Below are 21,992 nucleotides of genomic sequence, written 5' to 3' on the forward strand. Positions count from 1 at the left end.
AAAACCCCCAAAAAACAATCCTACTCTCTTGTTTAGACAACAAAACTACCTTTTTGTGTTAAAAACTCAGAGCTTTAACTTTTGGTTTCACAAGTCTGGTGTTTACTGGATAAATATGTTTCCCTCATAAAAAAATGAACAGAGAAGTTAAGTTGTATAACACATTGTTTATGAAACTAACTGTCCTGTGTCCTTTTCTTTTCATTTTTGAAATATAGTATCCTCCGATGGTACCAAGATGCTTAAATCTTCAGATCTTAAATCAGTGTCTGCATATTTACATGCAAGCTAGTAAGTGCAAATGGGTAATTCAACAATAGCTGTACAAACAATATAAAGAAAAATGGAAAAAAGGGCTAACTCCTCTTCTGCACCTCATATAATTTATATTCTTACTTAAATATCCAACAAGTCATTTTTTGTAATAAAAGTACAAAGGGTTCTGTAATAGCATACAAAAGGAAATGTTTACACATAATGGACCACTTAGGCCACAATGGACATCTTGTGTTTATTTTTGCACATTTTGATAATTTTCCCTCACCATTTTGATGCACACAAAGGCACAAAGTAGCACACTCTGACCCCCCCATCTTGTAGGGTCAGCGCTAAAGTGGGCAATAATTGCCAGTGGCAACTCATTAGAATTGGTGATTTGGTGAAAGTAAAGTGGAAAAATAAGAGAAAACACACAAATAAATGCATGCACACAAATAATGTGCAAGCGGATGCATATTCACACACACATAAGTGAACCCACGCACACATCTACAATGCCAAGACGATAAATTAAAATCTTCATGACCCTGTGTACACAAAATTAGCTAAAGGTCCAACAGACCTGCATTAGAGAAGTGCATAGTAACAGAGAAGAACTCTAATTGGGGGTCATTATTTAAGCTGAGAGAAGGAAAAGGCTCAGGACTCTCATTTCCACTCCTCTTTCGCCTTCTTTTTTATTTGACAGGCGCAGTAAATTAAGAAAGTGGTGATATTTAATACCTTTTAACCTCCTCCAGACAGTTTTCTGATCAATTACTAGAGCAGGCTGTAATTGTTAGCCTGGATAATGATTCCACATGTGAGAAAGCAGTGCTAAGATGAAGCCCCGAGTGCAATTACCTTAAACCCCTCAAGTGTACTGGTGTCTGGAGAGGACATTATGGAAAGAGAGAGTTAGTAAGACAGGCAGAGAGAACCTGCGGAGAGAGACAAAGTAGGAGATGATGTGAGATCATCTGACAGTGAGGACAAAAAACCCTTTCCCTGCTCGTATAGCTGCTGAAATCATCAGGCGAATTACAGTACCACAGAGAAGCTATGGATCGGAGCTGCAAGTAGTCTGCGTAATAGCACATCGTAAAGGAAAAATTGACTTGTTTGTAGATCGGGTGGTTGTCTGTTATTCCTAAAGATCATTTTTGTAAGTTGCTTGTTATTCCTAAAACTGAATTTATGTCAGTTGGTGTGTTGGATCTTAGTGTACTCTGCTTAAGCAAATGCTTTTATGCCAAAAGCTGCAGTTCAGTGAATGGCCACTGGTGGCTCGCTTCACAAGTGAATACAGTTGTAACTCACATGCCTAATTTAACAGGTTGCTAACTTTTATATTTTTTTATAATTTATAAAGTCTAATGTCAAGCCCGCAGGAAGTGAGCCGGATGTTGAAGCACATTTCTGCAGGCAATCAGTGCATGGAGACATATTCATATAGTCTCAGGTTTAATGCTAAAAAGCAAATGGCAATAGTCTAACATGCTAATCTATATTGATGAATTGTTTTAAACACAACTGCTAGACATAATGTTTTTAGCATTTTCATTGTGCATGTATGCTAGCTTTAGCATTTTCCTCAAAGCACCGCTGTGAATAAGTACTGCCTCACAAAGGCGTTCGCATCTTGTTAGCATATCTTAACTCAGGCGATTGCATTCCCATTAGATGCTGATGCTGAGTACATTTTGTAACTTTTATTTCTATTTCATACAATCATTGCATTTATTGCAGTTTCTGTAACACACAGCACTATAATGGCATATCATTGCAAATTAAATAAAGTGTTGACTGAATTAATGTTTGCATGTAAAAACCGAATCAGTGTTATCTGAATCAATACAGTACTTTATATATATTGATAGTGGGTCCAGCTCCTATGGAATGGCGTTGACTTTTTGGCAGAACATGAATGAAACACATGAAAAAGGTGACAACACTATGCAAATGATGGAAATGTGTACAAGATGAGCCATCACTTTCCTGTATGTGTTGCCACATGCTGGCATGTTGGCACTTATCGCAATGTGTTAACATGTATATTTGTATAGGTTGAGTTTGCATATGTTCAACTTCTGGGTTATGTTGGAATGAAATGTCTGTCATCCTTTTATTGAAAAAACCTATGTGGGTGTCCCTTTCTTGGCTGTTAAAAGTGCATGTAGCCAAGCAATTTAAGATCAAATTACACCCTGTGAAATCTCCTGCTTGGCCTGACAGCCCCCCCAAACACTAAATAAATCACCTTTTTACTGCGGAGGAAACTGCGTGGCTCAGCTGCACATAGGAGCACTCCCGTTTTAAACAGCACGATTTCTACTCGTGCACACAACTGTGGCTTTCTATTTTACCACTGGTTGCTTTCACTGGCTATAGCTGTAACCAGAAAGGAAAAGTACATTTACATTAGCCAGTTGAAACTGTCAGTGGTGGAGTGTATTTCCTCACTGATCTGCATGTTTGGTTTCTCAGTCTTGGAATGCAACTCCGTTTTGAATATTCATGATAAACAGCAACACAGAAGTGCCAAATATCCCACTTGAGTGAAAGCACTGTAAACTGAAATTCTCACACTACTGGCACATTTTAAACTCAAAAATAAAAGTTAGGTTTGATTAAAAAAATATTTTTTGCGAACATTTGCATATGGATATCTAAAAGTTTAAAGCTTTGTGGAGGATTAACTCAAAACTATGGCCGGCCTGTTTCTAATACAAAACATGTGAAATATGTATCCCACAATGAATTAAAAAGGTACAGAATCTCAAAGCGTTCATTTATCTTACTTCATACAATCCAACAAAAGAGCTACTGCCTTACAGCTTTCACAGAGCCTTAATTTGTTACTTTCCATCCTTGAACTGTTCCACTGTTTTGCATAAAGTGCAAGATTTATCAGGGGAGGTGGAAAGAATGTGAACAAATAGTGAAATTTCCAAACAAACAGAATGCTTGATTTCTTCAAATATTGAACAGTTGGTGGTGTTATCTGGCTTGGTGACCCGGCGCTCATAGCAGGCAGCGCAGAGTGGCATGGCCTGACCTCCTGTCTGCAAGCAAGGCCGGCTGGAAGCTGAGGAGAGCCGAGAGAGAGAGGGAGAAGGGGAGAAGAGACAGGCAGAAAAGGACGAGGGCAAATAAAATACCAGACGCCCGCACAAGAAACACACACAAAACTAAACTAGCATGAACCCGCTGCCACCCTCCCTTCCCCCTGACATCAAATATGTTAAGGCCATCTGCTTTTTTACACAAGTAAACAACAATGCACTGTCAAATGCAACAGGGCTGGGTGATGTTTAATATTTAACCGAAAGAAATTACTGTACTTGTAGAAGTTAAAGGTCTAACATATAGTGTTGTGGGATGGAGTGAATGATAAAGCCTCTCTGTCTTACCAGCGCTATTGTTATTGCCATGTTTTATTCCCTTTAATTCCCTCCAAGCCCGCATCCGTTGCCTCCACATCAACGCTTCCGGTGTATTCCGCTGATGGGCGGACCGTTCCTTACTTGCAGTGAGCTGTGACCCATGCGCTTGTAACATTTCATTTATATTTATTTATAATTTATATATATATATATATAAAAAATGTCAGCCTTTGAAATTGAAACCATTTTGGGAGAAAAAATAATATTAATAATCATAATATATTATATACGTGCGACGATTAGCCGGCTAATCGCCTGAATTGACGACTAGTGGTCAACTAGAAAATGTTTTAGTCGAGCGCAGCCCTATCAGAACGTTTTTGGTCTTTATGAGCTGGCCAAACAGCACCATCTTTCTGTTTGTGCAGCCTCTCCTGTGCTTTTTAGTAATAGATCTAGTAGGATCTACTTATGTTGTACAAGATGTACCTCAGTGCCCAGCTCGCTTGGTTTTCCGGTGTTATTTGGCGGGAAAAAGACCCAATTACTACTACTAAGTTGCAGACTACCGTAAGCAACTGTCCTGAATAGTGCATGCAACTAATCTGAATTGTTCTGCAACCCACCTCGAGAACAAAGCTGAACAGGGAGCTCCTGCGATGCGAACTTCATGGCTAGCCTACAAAAATACGAAATCTCTGTACTGCTCTTCTGGACAGCGCGTCAATTATCCCAAATGTTATCTAATATTAGAAACTTAAAAGCATTGAACATGCGTTTTTATTTTGTTGCAACGTTGTGCTAAATATATTTTTGTCATTGGTTTTGTAACATGCTTTTAATACCTTATGAGAACCTCCTTAAGTGCTCCAAAACATAAAAATGATCAGCCGACAACAATCTAAAGCTTAAGTCAAGTGACGTGGTGGAACGAGTCAGTGAGGGGATGCTTCACATACAGCAGAGCTGAAGTCCCCTGACTCTCATGCCTCTCTAATAGAAACAGACGAGGATGATTTACTTCCACAGCCACTGAGATGATCCACGCAGCAGATGTTTTACACTTTCTGACCATTTATTTGTGGAGCGAGAGAGGGAGGGGGGGACTTGGGAGGGGTATAATTAGGATTTATGGAGTGAATCTGCAGAGTTGCAAAGGCGACTGATGATCCCTCCTGTAAGAAGTGTCTTTGTCTGCTAGGTGAGGGATAACGGACGGCGCCATGTTGACAAGGGCAAGGACAAGGAGCTGGATGTTTAAGCGTTGCTCACCGGGGCCCTCATCCGCTTAGCACAGATGAACACACAGATATACGCCTATGCACTGCATGTCAAACACACACACTTGCACACACAGAAATCATAAACACGTCCATCTATTTAAAACAGGGGAGTCACTGTTGGGTGAATGCACAAATTCTACACACATGCATGCAGGCCGACACATAGAGCATACACATTTTAAATATGCAGATATGTTGGTTTCAGGTTACACTAGGTGTGTCACAAAACCAGATATGTATTATCAATACATGCCAGATTACAATACCCAGTTAGACAGATTACTACAATACATAAACCTATATTAAAACAGTTTGATACTGGTTTATATTAGTAAGGTAAACGGGTCGTAATTCCCTCTCTAATGTATATTTTATATTGCTGTGAAAACATCATTTAACAACTGTCGGCTATATATCAAATTTCCCACCCAAACCTACATTTATCAAAACATTATAATAGCTTTACCAATAGAGTACTGTACTGAATAGAACTCATAATGCAAGTCAATGGAATCTGGCTATGGTAATGTTAGCCATTAGCAACTTTACTTAGCCAAGCAGGAGTGTTCTGCCCACCAGCTGCTAACAGCTAAATTGCTCTCCTGCAGATTTGAACCTTGATTTGTTGAACTATTTATCTTTCTTTTTTATTGCTGTGAAAAATATGTCTTTTACAACAATTGTATGCTATTTATTATTTTTATTTTTTGCCAAAAACTACATTTTAAAATGAATACATTTCAACAAAGCATGGTAACATTACTATTTAGCTTTGCCAAACACTAAATAGAGCTCAATTGCATCATAATGTGAGTCAATGGAACCTCACTGGTAACTGTTAGCTGTTAATGCTTAAAGTTAATGCTATCTTACTGTCTTACACATTTCAACATATATTTGTCAAACTATTTAGCATCGTTATGGGAAAATTATCCCGGGGAAGATCTGTGTTGGTCCTAAACACATTTCTACCCTTCAGCCCTGATCTGGTATTGCCCATCCAAGAACACATCCAAGTACCCCTTCACAAATCCAAGCTACAGTATATTGTCTGAAGTCCTCTGGACAAGGTTTCCTCTCTCGAGGTTTTGGCAGCACTTGATCACCAACAATGCATCTCAGTCACTCAACATTTGACTGAAAAGTAGCTCCCTCTTATCTAAATGTGGTACTTTTATTTAGTTTTTTATTTCACGGCATCACACGAGCACGGCTCCAAAGTACCTCTGCTAAATCTTCCTTATGGGGAGTCAACCAGATGACTCACATTTGTATTTCCATTTCTCTCTCTGAGCCTCTGGACTGTTTTGAAGCTTGCCAGCGGTCATTAAATTGGTTATTTACAGTAAACAGCACTATAATCCTGTCACAACCTCTCCCTCGTCCTTCCACAAAGCTCCAGCCAATGTTTGGTGGCGAGAGGAGCGAGTGTTAAACGGGTATTGAAGCGACGTTATCTGGATTTCTTTCTCTTTTTTTCCCTCTGATGGATGTGGAGAAGGGTTTGTTTGTCTAAATGTTAGCACTTTGGAAGAGCTCCACAGCTGTGGGCGCCTAGATCACATTGGAGGTTTCACTGCACACACACACACACACACACACACACACACACACACACACACACACACACACACACACACACACACACACACACACACACACACACACACATGCACTGCTCACTCACACTCTGACAGGCAGCCATGTTGGGCTGGCAGCTCAACAACACAAAGCTTTTATCTGTCAGTGGTCAAGCCTGACTGAACCCCCGCTACATTATGGGCAGTTACACACACACAAACACACACATTGACACTATCCAAAACACACACACTTTGAAAAAGTGCCATTTCCATTTTTTTCCCTCTTAAAACCTGGCTCAAATCTGCTCTTTTCCGGAAATTAGCCATCTGTGCTGCCCGTGAGTGACAGAATGTTCATATCAATCCTTCCAGGAGATGATGAGCACCCCGTCTGCACAGACAACACCCACACACACCCACGATGACATACACACACACAGCCACATTTCCAGGAGCAAGTCATTTGTGGATTTGTTTCCACTATAGATAATGGCACGATGTGAACCTTTGCTTTGAAACAGATTAATGTGCGACTGATTCCCATGGCCACTCATACAAACACAGAACACTCGCACACAATATGACCACATGCCACACAAAACAGAGTATGGAAGAGAAACAGACAAACACTCTTCCAAGATTCCTGCAGGACAAAGATGGCTGGTGGTTAATGAATCTTAGTTAACACCATTAGATTGAAAGATGAGCGCTGTCCGAATACGCCTTCCTGTGTATGTGTTTTTTCTCTTTCTCCCCTCCTGTCTCCCTTTCTCTATTTTTTTTTTTACGCTTGAATTTCGACGAATGGCTTTCATCAGCAAAGCGCATCTCATTAGCGGCGATGATGCGCCGTATGTTGATCATCATCATCTGTGAGTGGACTGATGAGCGATGAATGTCAGCCTTAATGGAGGCGACGACGTCCCGTAAACCCACCGCGACACACTCGGGCTAATTACTCCATATAGCGCCGTTACCGGCAGCAAAACGGCTGCAGCGGCACCCGTAGGAGCAGAAGTGGAAATGACAATCATAATGAACCATATCAGGTGCATCAGCTCACTAAATGCAAGCTGTGTCTGGTTTAAAAAAAAATCACCAGGAATGAATTTCTGTTTACAAAGTGAAGAAGTAGTTTCACGGATGACTGGAAAATATATTATTATTTGATTAATGTTATTTATTATAGGTCTAGAGGAAACACTGATCCTATATACTACGTGGCATATTCAACTCAAATATAAACCATATGTTGCTTAATACTTCAATTAGTTTTTTAGGATTTATTGTCATTTAATAAATATAAGATAAGAAGTACTTATTGGGAAATGTTGGCGTTGCAGCATCATTAAAAGACAAGGCATTGTACACAGTCAAATTAAAAGACATAAACAATTCAAAATGTAAACATCTCAATAGAAATAAAATAGCATTTAAAAAAGTAGAAAATATACATGTGACAGGTAGGAATATTGCTTACTTGCTGAATAGTACCTAAAAGTTTAATTTTACTCACAGTGAAGCATCCAGAATTCTTTGGAAGGGGAGGCCACTGGAGATCTTGTGGTGACACACCAACATCAAAAGGCATTATTTAATTTCAAGAATTCTAGTATTCTGTTACAGTCAGGGCTAGCTGAAAAAGATGTTAAGATTAAAGGTAACGTGTACTGATATAATTTGGTTTCTCATTTTTTTTAATTCTATGTCACATATTTAAATACTTCTGTCACAGCTGCTTTTATGTGCCACTGTGAGGCTTAAAATATGTTTAACCGACAACTTATTTTATGTCGGTGACAAGTCAAAAGATTAAATCTACGTCTAGAGCAACAGCACACCTTATCTAGAAAAAAGTAAGGCTTTCATGGACAATGCAAAACATCTAAGAAGACACATTTTGTAAATATATTTAAACCGTGAGGAAACTCTTGACGTTATTGGTCTTGCCCAGGTTGATTGAAGCCCACTGACTATAGTATGTATTGGAAAAGCCTCAGAATGTCCATGGCCTGATCTCGCCGCCACCATGCTCCGGCTCTTAGCGCATCACAGGTGCTTCTTTTCACAGGTGACAGAAGGATGCCGCGATGGCAATATTTTTTTTTCCTTTTTCATTTGAGGGCGTTTGTTTGTGATATCGCACCTCATGCTAACTTGCAAATTATTGAGAGCCAGGGTAACAATAGCAGACGACTCTTTTGTCCTCTCACCACTCCGGTTGTGTGGCTGCTGATGCTGTGATTCTCCTGAAATCATCTTTTGGCTGCGACACAAATGTGCCACAGAGAGAAAACACCGTCTGGAAAACACCCTCAAGGCTCCAGTCCTTGAACCAGTGGTCAGTCTGGAAGCTGTGGGAGGTTTTTTGGCCAAAAAGACTGTTATTGTTCAAATGGAACTAGAATGTCTACTTTTATGTGAGCAAGTTATCAAAGAACTACTGCTTTTGGTTACTTCTAGGTTCAGGTAATTTCTCAATTTAAAGGACAGGAAATATTAATGTCTTTTGGATTCAATTATAAAAGGATGGAAAGCATTTTTTCAGCACTACATTCTTTACAACCTGTTAAGCGCTTTGTCAAATACATTAATAGTTTGTATGAATTCCCACTGTATGAATGTGTATGAATGGATGAAACGCTTACCCTTGCTTGGACACACAAATGGAAGCAGTTTGGGTTGAATATCTGGACAAACAACTTTGACAAATTAGCATTAGTTAGCATTCACCCATTCAAATACTTAAATAGTCTGTAATTACTTCACACTCTTTATGAATGTGTGTGAATCCCTATCCCTAACCCTAAACCCTTGCTTGGATACATTGCCTTGCTGACTGAGTTTGGAACCACCAACCTTACTAGTGGAGGATGACTATCTACTTCCGCAGCCGCCCCAGTTTATCTAAAAACTAAAAGTTTCTTCTGGTAAATACCACATCCAAATGTTTCTTGATGCATCCATTGCAAAAGTTCCTTATAATTCAAAGCAAACTATCTAAATTTGCTCTTCTGAAAGTCTAAACATTATTTTGGTTTGCTTTAACGTGTACTAACAAAAGTCAGCTGGCCTCTCCACTGTTGTTTTGACTAATCTTAAGTCTCCAACTTCTGTGAGAGCGAGAGTTGGAAAGAAAGAAAGAAAGAAAGAAAGAACGAAAGAAAGAGTGTATACGTCCGCTCCAGTTTGGAGAGATTTATGAGTGGACCAAACCAAAGAGTGTAAGAGTGTATACTCAGAGAGAGTTTGGGAGGAGAGATTTACGATCCGCAGTGCGGGTCATAATTCAAAGTTCACGCTCACATATATCACATTTTGAATCACATAGATTATGAGGGAGAACAGATTTATCATACACACAGGTAGCACATGTGCAGGCTTTAAAAAGGCAGAGAAAAGCAAAAACAACACGCGCACACAAACTCGTACACCAGATGTTTTTTCTCTTTAAGGAAATGCGATCCCCGCGTACAGTAAACCTGGTAATATGATGACTTTGAATTAGTGTTGGTGATTGCCTTAATCTATAATGTGGAGTCTTTTTCCTGCAAGTAAAAGCGTGGATTATTTATCATCAAAGAATGGTTTTATAAGCTGTTAATTTCAGATAATATGCTATAAACAACCCATTTGTGACATACAGTTTTGGATTGCAGTCCATTTGTTTAGCACCTTTTTAATCATGAGCTGGGGAAAAAAGAAATATAGAAAGCCAAATCCATGCGTCATCCAGTCCAGTGGAAGCTCTTTTACAAGTCTATCTTGATGTAAACTTTACTTTTCTATTTCCGATGATTTACTGTGTGCAGTGTGTTAAATGTTTCATGTGCCACAGAGGCCACTCTGCTGAAACCCATTCAGCTCCGAACACACAAGCCCATCTATTTCTGTTCCTGTTTGTTAAATATTAACCACACATTCCCGCTGTCTCATCCACTGTGTTTAGGTGTATACGTGTGTGTTTGGGAGATAGAGAGAGCTTACTTGTGTGACCTTTCTGAGTGTGTACTGTATGTGTGTTTGTGTGCATCAAGTGTTTATGAGTGTGTGTGTTGGTCACTGGAATGGCATTACATTTTTCATGTGGATAACATCCTGGGACTTCTTAGTCATCATGACGTTCTATTAATGAAAAGGACACTTTGAAAATGTCTTTCAAATACTGCAGTTGGCCAATTAATTTTAATGCAATTTACCGTGCTGGAATCCAAAGAAATCTTAAAGTCTAATAAATACAGAAAAAATAATGAAATGTAATCAATTCCCAAATAAATACAGTTGTAAATTGACGGTTTTCTGCCTTAGGTCTGTTCCTTTAAACAATGTTTGTGGGTACATTTCAGATTTGTTTTGTTAATGTAAATACCCTTTTAATTTGTCCACGTTTTTATAAAACAATTGAATGATAAGAACGGTAGGAGCGAAGATCAGAAGTCCATTTACAGAAAAGTACGTACATTTTTTTGACAAATGCAAGTGCAGTTGGATTTTCGTAAGACCAATGTTGTCTTTTCCCAAAGCCTAATTATTCTCCATCACATTTTTGTTCACCCCATGATGTTTTCCACGAAGGATGAAAAAAGGCAAAGTAACAAAGAAAATGAGTGTGTTGATTTTTTTTGACAATTCGACCCCTTTTTATTTCAACATACTTTGAGTTAAAACCAAATCCTGCACACATTATAATTCCAATTTGCAAACTATTTTTATATCATACAGTGCAACCTGTATGATGGGAATATTCTTTAAAAGGGGTAATCCAACGATTTTGTATTTCACCTCCATAAAGTTGGATTTCTTTTCATAGACTGATGCGAAATAAATTGACAAAATCAAAACAGCGGGGGCCGAGATTTGTTGACTTTATGAATTGAGGATATGTCAAGCTCCACAAAACGGTGGAAAATACGTTCCGCATGATGCATCTTATTAGTGTCTTTCATCAAACCTTCCTTTACACATAAATTCCCTCATCTTTCATAAACCTCCCCATACAGTGTTTCACACACACTTTATGGTATGGATCTTAAATCATAAGTCCAAGTTAAGGAACAAAAAGTAGATTTATGTTTTGGAGTACAGCATGCACTGATGTAAGACCATGTGCATGCATGTGTTCCTATGGTTACACCTGGTGTTAAATAAAAACACTCACAAATAATACATTAACAGTGTCATCCCTCTACACCCTTCTTTTGCGTTGACTTTGACTATATTGCTGTTTGTATTGAAAAGTGTATTGTAAAAATGTTGAACGCAAAATCCAATCTGTGAGATCATTGATGATGTATTTTGAAACTTTAGAAAGCTCTTGTAGATCGACACAAGACATTAAAAATATGTGAATTGTCCCTTTTTAGTTTCAACCCAAATAAGTGAATGAAAAACAATAACCAAGTTTATATCGGGACAGCTGCTGAAAGGCTGATAACACACATATGTTTTAGCCGTCAGTGAAAACAAAGCAAAGCACGGTAGAATACTCCACCCCTGCAAATCCCAAGTCTTATTTATGTGATTATATGTTGCAGTGCATATTTCAATCTGAATTACATTCCCTCCTCTGATTATAAGAACCTTACGCCCAACACTTCACCTCTCAAGTGTTTTTATTTCCAAACTTAAGTTGTGTTCAGTGTGCCCGACTCAGGTGGAAGGAACCGGCGAGAATCCCTGTTTTGATGATGCAACGTAACTTTTTCCGCGAACCCCCTTCACCGGCGCAAGACAATTAACGAGAGTGTTTTGTTTTCTGGAGGCTCAGTTCTTGTAAAAGTCAGCGTGATGAAGCTCTTGTTTTTTTTTCTTTTTCTATCTTGACCTTGTAGAAGCCTCCATCACCCTTCCAAATTAATATTCAAAAGCCCTTAATTAAAAACCCGCCACCCCGTCATCCTTTGGAGCAGGATAAACAAATCTGGGGCTGTGTTTGTTCCCTTCTGGCCCATCCTATACTCCTATTTTAATGATTTCGCTTCAACCTCGGAGAAAAAAAAAAAATTCCAAGATGGCAATGCAGCAGAATGTGACATAAAAAGATGAAGACAAGACATAGCTGGGGGTGAGTGAGGAGAGAAGTGGTGGTGGGAAACGGAGGAAGGGGGGGGGGCGTACTGTATTTCGGATCGTGGTTAATTACAAAAAGCATTAATGTTTTATTAACCCCTTATCAGTAATTAATCACGGGTCTTTGATGTAAAGTTCAGCTTACAAAAGCACCATGAAAAAAAAGAAGAAATTCTCTCATCCATATTAGCCCATTAAGCCGGCTACTATGGACCAGTCTTGCTAACTGCAGAGTGCAGGACAGCCTCCGCAGGCATTAAAGCATTTGTTTTGACAGCGCTGTTTGTTTTCTACTCCCAGAAGCCATTGCAGTGCACCTCCAACTCCCACTAGTCTCTCACCAAAGGAGCTGGTTTGCATTTCAAATATGATGGAGCTATTGCATATTGTGCACAAAATTCTACCTTTCTGCCCAATGTTTATCCAGATTCCTGCACTGTATGGAACATCTGATACTGTACTGGTAGACATAATTAGATTTCCTCGAATATAGAAGGTTTTTTTTTAACACAATGACTCTCCCTTTGTCTATGGTGTCTATAGTACAATGCTGCTAATGGAATCCCATAGGAACGTCGTCTGAACCAGGGTTGGGCGGTGGAATAACACGTCAGGAAAAGCTTATTTTGAAGAAGAACTGTGAAATAGTAGCGCTAATATTGCACAACAGATTTTAAAGTTGCAGTATAAGCTAATGTAAAACAAAATCTAAAAATTTAGAGGTTAGAGATTTCTTCTTGGAATTTCGGGTCAATCTGAAAATTAATAAAATGTTGTCTTTTTTAAGAAAATAATTTCAATTGCTGCAGCTTCAATGAACAGTCATTTTCTAAAGGGCTCTGATGTCTTCAACATGAAATGATGTTCCTAATTCAAGCTTAAAAATGAAGTAACAGATTTCATCTTTGCTCATATTTGTTGGCTTTTTTTTTTTACATCTAATTTAAACAAATAATAAATTAGTTTCGGAAAAGTTATAGATGAGCTGATTCCAGTGTATGTGGTATAATTCTGTACCTGCTGTACCAAAAAGGTTATTTATACGGCAATATTAAACATATTAAGAGCGATGTGGAGAAAAACGTTGATTTTAAACATTTCAGGGGGGAAAACTTTAAAGTCAAACTGTATATTTTTCTTCTTCTTTTCTTGTTTCTAAGAAAGGTTTATCAATCTCAAAAGTGTGTTCTGCATCATAGTGCCCTTTTTAATGCAATTACATATCATTTACATAGGTACATAGGTGCATTATGCTGTTATACTGGGGGTTTCTTTGGAAGTTTTTCCTTTATCGATGTGAGGGTCCAAGGACAGAGGGTGTCATACTCGTATTCTGTACAAACTGTAAAGTCCACTGGCAAAAAATTAAAATAAACTTTGATTGATTGATTGTTATATAACATATTATACACAACCATAACTTAACACAATATCACAATACTAAATACAATGGCAAAAATGTATTACTTTAAATATTTCTTTAGTAAAATGAAGCTTTTGTTATTTGCAATCATTTACATTTGAAATGAGCTGATCCAGAAACATTGCCAACATCTTTTATAATCAATAAATGAGTTATAAATAGATAATAACAGAAAAAAACATGCAAAACTGCCCTAAAAATCCAGTTTTCAGCATCTCGAATATGGATATGTCCTGACTTTATTTCATATATAAGTGAACATCTTTTTGTTTTGGACTGACAAAACAACATTGAACGACTTTGAGAAACTGTTATGAACATTTGTCACTATTTTTTCCGACGTTTAAAGATTAATGGAGTTGTTTTTTTTCCTTCTTTGTTTCAGATCCCCTCCACCAGGGTTATGAACTGTCCCGAGTTGGGGAAATGGATTGTAGTCACCCGCAGAGAGGAAGATGACTGTAGCCTTTCACCTAAAACCCCAGGCAGCCCTTCTGTCTCTCAGGGTGCTGTCTGGGGTGATCCGGAGGTCGTGGGGTGAACCAGAGGCCAGCTGGACTATGAGAGGGTGATCATGAGGTCAGTGGAGCCTATAATGTGTGTGTGTGTGTGTGTGTGTGTGTGTGTGTGTGTGTGTGTGTGTGTGTGTGTGTGTGTGTGTGTGTGTGTGTGTGTGTGTGTGTGTGTGTGTGTGTGTGTGTGTGTGTGTGTGTGTGTGTGTGTGTGTGTGTGTGTGTGTGTGTGTGTGTGTGTGTGTGTGTCGGGGAGTGTTTGGGTGTCGGAGTGATATTTGGGGTGAACGTCAGGTCAGGGTGCCTATGTACACTAAGACTGTGGGGTCAAGGAATGGTCACTTTGAGGAACAGGCTTTGCTCAATGTGTGTTTAAACATGAGCTCAGACAACACAAACTGGGGTTGTTTTGTCAAAACAATCAACACTTATTTAATCTCCTTTTTACTTTTTTAACCTTCGTGGAAGACATCATGGCGTAAAGGAACATGTGAAGGAGAATAATTAGGATTTAGGAAAAGACAGTTTTAGGAGAATCTAACTGCCCTTGCATTTAGCAACATACAGTATTTGACGTACTTTTCCGTAAATGGACTACTGAACTTCGCTCGATGCTTTCTTATCATTCATTCGGGTTTTAAAAACGTGGACTACATGAATTATCGACCAATATTTGATTTTTTTAAAAAATAGATGTGAAAAGTGAAAGAAAATGGCTGGTCGCGCTCACGCTCCTATCCACTATATCTAAACTAATCTGAATGACTATGACTATATCAAGCTATTTAAATAAATAACCCTTAACGCAACATATGTTGTGTACTATTGTACATAACTTGTTAGGCCTACAAATCTACCAATGTGTTCAGCATTTTCAATTAAATAAAAATAGCTTACAAAACACCTAAAAACTCAGTAAACACCTTGAAATGTGGACTTTTTTATTCATTTTACAGTCAAAAGTGTAACGTTCATGCAGTAGTTCACCTTTTGGTTTAAAATGACAGTAAATTACTTCAACAAGATATGGCAAGGTAGAAATGCTAAATCAGCCTCGAAACTTAGCGTTTGCGGTCATTGCTATTTGTTATTTCTGTGACACACCGAATGGAGTGACACTTCAAATTTTCTGGCCACAAAGAATTATGGGACGACATTTTTCTCCTTTCCTTCCGTTAAGGATGAACTGTTGTATCCAATGCTAAAGAAGACAGCAAGGTAAGACTTGAAGCTTCTTTCCTATCAACTAGAGAAGACAAAAAAGTCTTATCATGGCTGCCACTAAGGTACTTCTGGGTAATTTAACTTGGGAAACCTCCCGGAGTCAAAAGGCTATTGGAGTTAGCAGCTGATGGATTGACAGTTGCATTGTTATGTCATCTACATTAAAGTAAACGTCATTTCCCCTGTAGTTTTCCTCCCCCCTATCCACTCACAAACACACGCACATGACTTCCCCCCCCATCTACCAGTACTGTTCTCTGCAAAAAGTACAGACAAGACACTGGAGGCCATGTTACCATTGTTGATGCTTTTGTTGTTATTGTTCCTGCCCGTGTTGATTAAATTAGGAAATCCTTTAAGTCTGCAGAAAACAGGGGCGCATTGTTTTATTATTAAAGAGGGAAGAGACACCCCGGCGAACATTGCGTCGGTTAATGAGAAGTACAGCAGAGTGCTTCAGGACGCTGAGATTTCAATAACATGGCAGAGCAACCCCCCCCTGCCTCCCTGTGAGGAGGATAATACAACAGGTCCCCCCTCCGTCTAGTTGCTCCTTCCTTGTTTTCCTCGCTGGCAGAGCAGACTGTAGGTGCTGTCTGAGAGACAAATGTAGTTCAAGCCTTTAGGATCTCCTGGTTTTTCCTCCTTTAAACAAAAAAAGGTTTCAAAAGGCTTGAACAATTTGAGTTTTGGGAGAGAGATACTCTCAAATATTTTTATTCTTTTTAAGAGCATTTTATTTGACAAATTCCATTGTTAATAAAAACAAGTATTTGTTGCTACCCACAGAATTGAGTTTTTAGCCAACTTCAGATCATTTATTTAAGTAAGAATGTTCCCCTGAAAACCAAAGATAATGGTAACACATATACACAGATGTTTGAGTTAAGACAGACTAATATAATATACTAATATATAATCAATTCTGCAATAAGATTAAAGAGAAACTACATTGTTTAACTTCTGTGCCTGTGTATTATCATCAGTATTTGCTGCGAGTAAGGGCACATTTTTAGTTAAGTAGCAGTACAAAAATGTAGAAATACTCTGATAAAAGTAAACGTTACCTGTATCAAATAACGCTGCGGAGCAAATCAATGTGACGCTGTGGCCATCAAGGCTCCACACTAGTAAAGACTACTGAGAGAGGTACAGATGGAAAGGCCTGACTGTAACTGTGTACTTTGTTACTTTTCCCCACTGGTTTTCAGAGTGGAGACACGAGTACTAGTAACCTATCTAGTAACTAGTAAACCATATTCACATGGATTTGAGTGAAGACGAACTAATGCAGTTTTAGTTCCGCATTAAGATTTAACTACACTTTATTTTTTAACTTGACCTCTGACGACTCCAGAAAGCTTTTCTGAAATAATGCATTCTGAGTATAATTTATTCTTCCCATTTAACCATTTAATCGAGCTAACAGCAGTCTGGGAAATTCAACAAACAAACAAACAAACAAACATTTTACTTACATACAAAAAAGTACTTATTTTTCACCTGGATTTAAAACTTTTAGGAACAGACCTATCAAATGTTTTTATACCACCCTTCTAAATTCTTACTCCAGCTGTACAGCGGCTGCATTGTTTGCTTAAAAACATGTCAGTTGTATCTGCATTACCTTTCCACTAGGCCACAATACCAGTGCCAGGCAGTAATCCACGATGAAATGCCATCTCAACAATAACAGTCATCTCGTCTTCTTTTTTTGCTTTCCACCATCTCACAGATTGCAGCGTAGGTGGGTGCCATTGTAAGGGCGAGGTCACGTTTACTGCATGTATTTAGTGCATGTGCGGATGTATGTTTTTTGCTTTTGTTAGTCAGAGTGTGCATATTTGCCAGAGTGTGTGTGACTGCATCTGTTGTTTAGAGGGTCGTGTCAGACTGTTGATTCACCAGACATACTGCCACTGCATTCCCTCCTACACGACTGCTGTTTTCCCAAACAGGGGTGTGTGTGTGTGTGTGTGTGTGTGTGTGTGTGTGTGTGTGTGTGTGTGTGTGTGTGTGTGTGTGTGTGTGTGTGTGTGTGTGTGTGTGTGTGTGTGTGTGTGTGTGTGTGTGTGTGTGTAAGACATCACATAATGTTTACATGCACACACTCAGAGTCTTTGACCAGGCAGGGCAGTAAACAGACAGCAATCATAAAACATGCTGTTGATCCCTCATTGTGTTTAATCAGGGGAAGCCAGCAAAGGGAGACTGAACATAAATCATTATAGCTGTCTGTCAAAGGTGGAATCACATTACCTACATTCATACTGCCTTTTAATATTGCAATTTGTACTTTCACTGAATGTACACTGATTGCAAAAAGGGTATTTGTGTACAGTGGCTTCAGAAGATATAGGTAGGGTATATTGAGGATTTCATATACAACTCAGAACTCTTATTTCTTCACATTTCCTTTTCTCTTATTGGCTGAAATTAGGGCTTGAATACCAATGTCATGTTTGGTGACTATTAGGAACAGGCAGTATGGCCAAAATAATAGCAATTCACAATGTTATTCCAATGAAGAGGGAGGTTGCTTAAAACTCTCAATATGGCAATAAAAAATACTGCAATTACATATTTGTCATTTTTTAAAATAAGATTATCATAAGTCAAAGGGTCCACTTGCATTGATATAAAGGACACATAACACTTGGCACTATATTGTTCTTTTTTTCACGTAACAAACTCTATGTTTCCCTTTTCTAGCATTGTCACCCATCCTCAACCCATCGAATTTTTGTGAGTGTTTTTTATTGTGATCTTGTGATAAAATCCTAAACCATTCCATCCCAGTGAACGACGCAACTAGCCCTTTATGAGACCACACCTTTAGACACATACGTGTTTGTATGGAGTAAACAATCAAGATAATCCATCCTAGCCTGCTAGGTGGACTTTGTATAGCATTGACAGAGCCGGGCTACTTGTTTCTTCCTGTTCCCAGTCTTTATGCTAAGCTAAGCTAAGCTAACCACCTGGTAGCTCCTACTACATATTAAACAAGCAGATTTGAAAGTGGTTGAAATCCATTCATCTTACTCTTAGCAATAAAGGGAATACACATTTTCCATTAATGTCAAATTATCCCAGTAATCTGGACATTAGGAAGCTCTAGTTGAAGGAGCTAAGGAGAAAGATCTAACAGTAAAACAAGTAGGGCTCGAAACAGTATGACTAAAAATACTCAAGACCAAAGGAGGCTTATGTGTCCCTTTTTTACTTTCTCTTAACGCCCAGCTTCCTCATTCCACAGCAAGGTTATCAGTGAGACACAGAGGCAAAGGTCAGACAAGTGTCCTCTCTATGACCCCTGACCATCCCATGACCTGGTGTCCTCAGATTCATCACGGTGGTGTTAGTCTTGAGTTCACAAGGGTCAACTACTGTTCAAAGACACAGACACTCCATCAGGCTTTTAAACATTCAGCTTATTAAAGGACTATACTGCTATGATGGTATAAACTATAGTGTAAAAAGTCAGTAAAACACGTCTCCGAGTCATCTCCATCTGATAATTTATACCACATTATATGTTATAACGTATACAACATATTTTAAATATAGTTTTAGATTAAACTTAAAAGCCCAACTTTTGTTGGTATTTATCCCTAATTCAAAAGACTTTATTTGACTGTCGATGGAGCAGTTAGCATGTTAGCATAGCCCAGATTGATCCAAAAGCCATTCAGAAAACAAGCATTTTAAAAGTTGGTTCACTTGTCATATTGCGGAAACACTCTGAAAAGGAATGAAATGTGAAGTGTTGACTTCTCATGATACATTTTTCCTTAGTGCATCACTACTCTTTGAGTTGCTACGTTTTGCTTTTGGTATTATATAAGCCATTTACATAAAATAGATAAATGTCATTCGCTGACAGTGATACAAATATTTCTGGCCCTTCCCTGGTGTTTCAGGTTGACAAATCTACAGAGGCCACCCTTGACCTTTTGACCGTGATCGGGCCTTATGGGTAATGATGATACTGATGGCCTGACAGCCAACTTACCCAGTGGCCATCTGGAGCAGCTGTCATGGTGGCTGATTGAGAAGGAGACCAACCACCGGCCATGCATTGATTTTTGTTTTGGACAGGGATCTAACCTCTCTTTTCTCAGGCTCCCTCTCTCTGATCCTTTAGCATTGTCCTCCTCACCCTGAACTTTGACCTGAGAGAGAGTGGAGCTGGAGGTCACTGTCAATGCCCCTCGCGCACACCACCATGTACTGAGTATTTAATGGTCATCTTTATCCATTGACCTTATCTAGCTAGCTACTATTGTACAACAACATGCAGCTTTCTATTAGCTTAAACATGCAGCTCTTTTCTGTTATTGTGTGTTATCATAGTAGTTATATAAAGGAGCCCCAATATAAATGGAAATGATTTGCTCTGTTTCCTTATAAACCTTGTTATTTTCACTCAATTACTCTACATTTCAGAGGAAAATGTTGTACATTTCAATGTTATATTGTATTTCAAAATGTACTGTACATACAGTACAGTAGATCTGAGTTTGTATCAGCGTAACATTAAAGTGGGTGAACCATTAGACTAAACTACTAAAGAGTAAATTCAAAGTGAACTCGAATTTCAAGGGTATTTATGCCTAAACAAGTTTACATTTTTTTAAATGTTGATGGAGCGGTTTGAAGTAAGCATAGCCCTGTTCGATCTAAACTCCAGTCAGAAAAAAAGCCTTTAAAAGTTTTTTTCTGTCACCTTGTGGAAAACACATGTATGTTGGGTGATGCTTGGGTGAAAAGCCAATAGAAGGCACTTTTGAATGTATAAACAGCAACATTTACAGTAAAAGAAATAAATAGAATGTAGTAATTTTGGCGTCCTTTTGATTTGTTTGTTGCAATTAAATTGTGAAAAAAAATCAGTGGTTAGAATGTTTGCATACAAACACGGTTGAGAAAAGCAAGAGTTTTGTTTTTAGGAGTTTAGTTGGTTGTTCTCTTGAAGAAACGCCTGACAAAACATTCAACATTCACTATGTTTTAATAAAAATTACAAGTTTTGTTGAATATATTAAAGGGTACTCAAAGAACTTATGAAACATTTCTTACTGTAAAAGCAAGAACAGAATGTAGTTGTGTTTTTTTTTACATATTTGTAATCATTTTCTGGAAATAAATTGTAGAAAATCTCTTTATTTTGAATTTGTTTGGTAAACCTGAATAATTAAGCTGCACAGAAAACGCAAAATCCAACTTGCACAAGAAATGTGAGGCCAATATTAGCTTTGCATTTACAGGTTAAATTTTTCTCTGGTCCTGCTGCTTCTGTTTGTTATGTAAGCAAAATGTTGGTGATCTTTGAGTGTTGGATGCGCTGAGAAGCAGAGCAGGTGGCAACCATGTCCGGCTTTCCCTACCAAACCCACAGCAAAAAAAAAAAAACCCACAATACTTCAACAGACACCTACACATACCGCTGCTGCAGTATAGTGATCCGCATAATCCAACAGGCTCCGGGAGTGACTGATAGCTATTGTTGTGTTGGAAAGCTTTTGTCACCTGACAAAGAGCTCTGGCTTTGGCCCTCATCCCTCGGCATCATCCTCTTCCTCATCCTCTCTCTCACGGGGATATGGAGGGGCCCTCAGCGCCCCATCATGATGAGTGATGGAGACTCAGGGATCGGTGAGGAGAAGGGGTGGGGAGGGGATTGCAAAAAGACTATCTTAATCACAGGGAAACACACAAGGCTGTTTGCGCCATTGTGAAAATACTTTAAATACAGTTTGTTCCCTGTCAAAAAATGGCACACAAAGACCTCAAATGTGCATTGAGAATTACCAGCTGTCTTGATTAACACATAGAATAAGGTATCGACATCATAGAGGAGGCCCCGGCGCCTTTCCGCTGCTCTGACACTTTTATTTTTGCTCATTTCGCTTGTTTATTGTCATGATAATGAAGTCACAGTGTTAGTGTCATCAGGAGAAATCTAGCATTTTGGCCTGGTTCCACTGCTAATGTATGCAAGAGCTACTTTCCCTCCCTTGTCATTGTCAGCTCGCCACTCGCCACCAAAATGGCTCCTAATGGAGGAAATATTAAGCAAAGACTTGAGTTGTTAATATACAAGATTCAGTTTTCTATTCGAGGAGCTTTTAGCCGTCAAATATGCTCACCAATATGTTTCTGTGAAACATTGCACTTGATTTCGACAGTAAGGGTTTCATCGCGCTGTAATGAGTGGGAGTGACGGAGCACTGCTGACAAGCTTAAAGCAT

General features: G+C 38.8%; 1 long non-coding RNA gene across 2 annotated transcripts in view; it reads left to right on the forward strand.

Moving 5' to 3' along the window:
• LOC134862338 (uncharacterized) overlaps positions 1-21,992 on the forward strand; it is an 87,890-nt gene that overhangs the window by 7,886 nt on the left and 58,012 nt on the right. The window contains exons 2-3 of one of the 2 annotated variants that reach the window (XR_010165494.1): positions 14,388-14,581; positions 19,662-20,538. This is a non-coding gene — a long non-coding RNA (uncharacterized LOC134862338). Of the gene's footprint in view, positions 1-14,387; positions 14,582-19,661; positions 20,539-21,992 lie in introns of those variants that run through there. The other variant, XR_010165493.1, reaches the window with a different exon arrangement.

This window comes from Eleginops maclovinus, chromosome 3 (assembly GCF_036324505.1).
Source record: "Eleginops maclovinus isolate JMC-PN-2008 ecotype Puerto Natales chromosome 3, JC_Emac_rtc_rv5, whole genome shotgun sequence".
Lineage (NCBI taxonomy): Eukaryota > Metazoa > Chordata > Actinopteri > Perciformes > Eleginopidae > Eleginops > Eleginops maclovinus.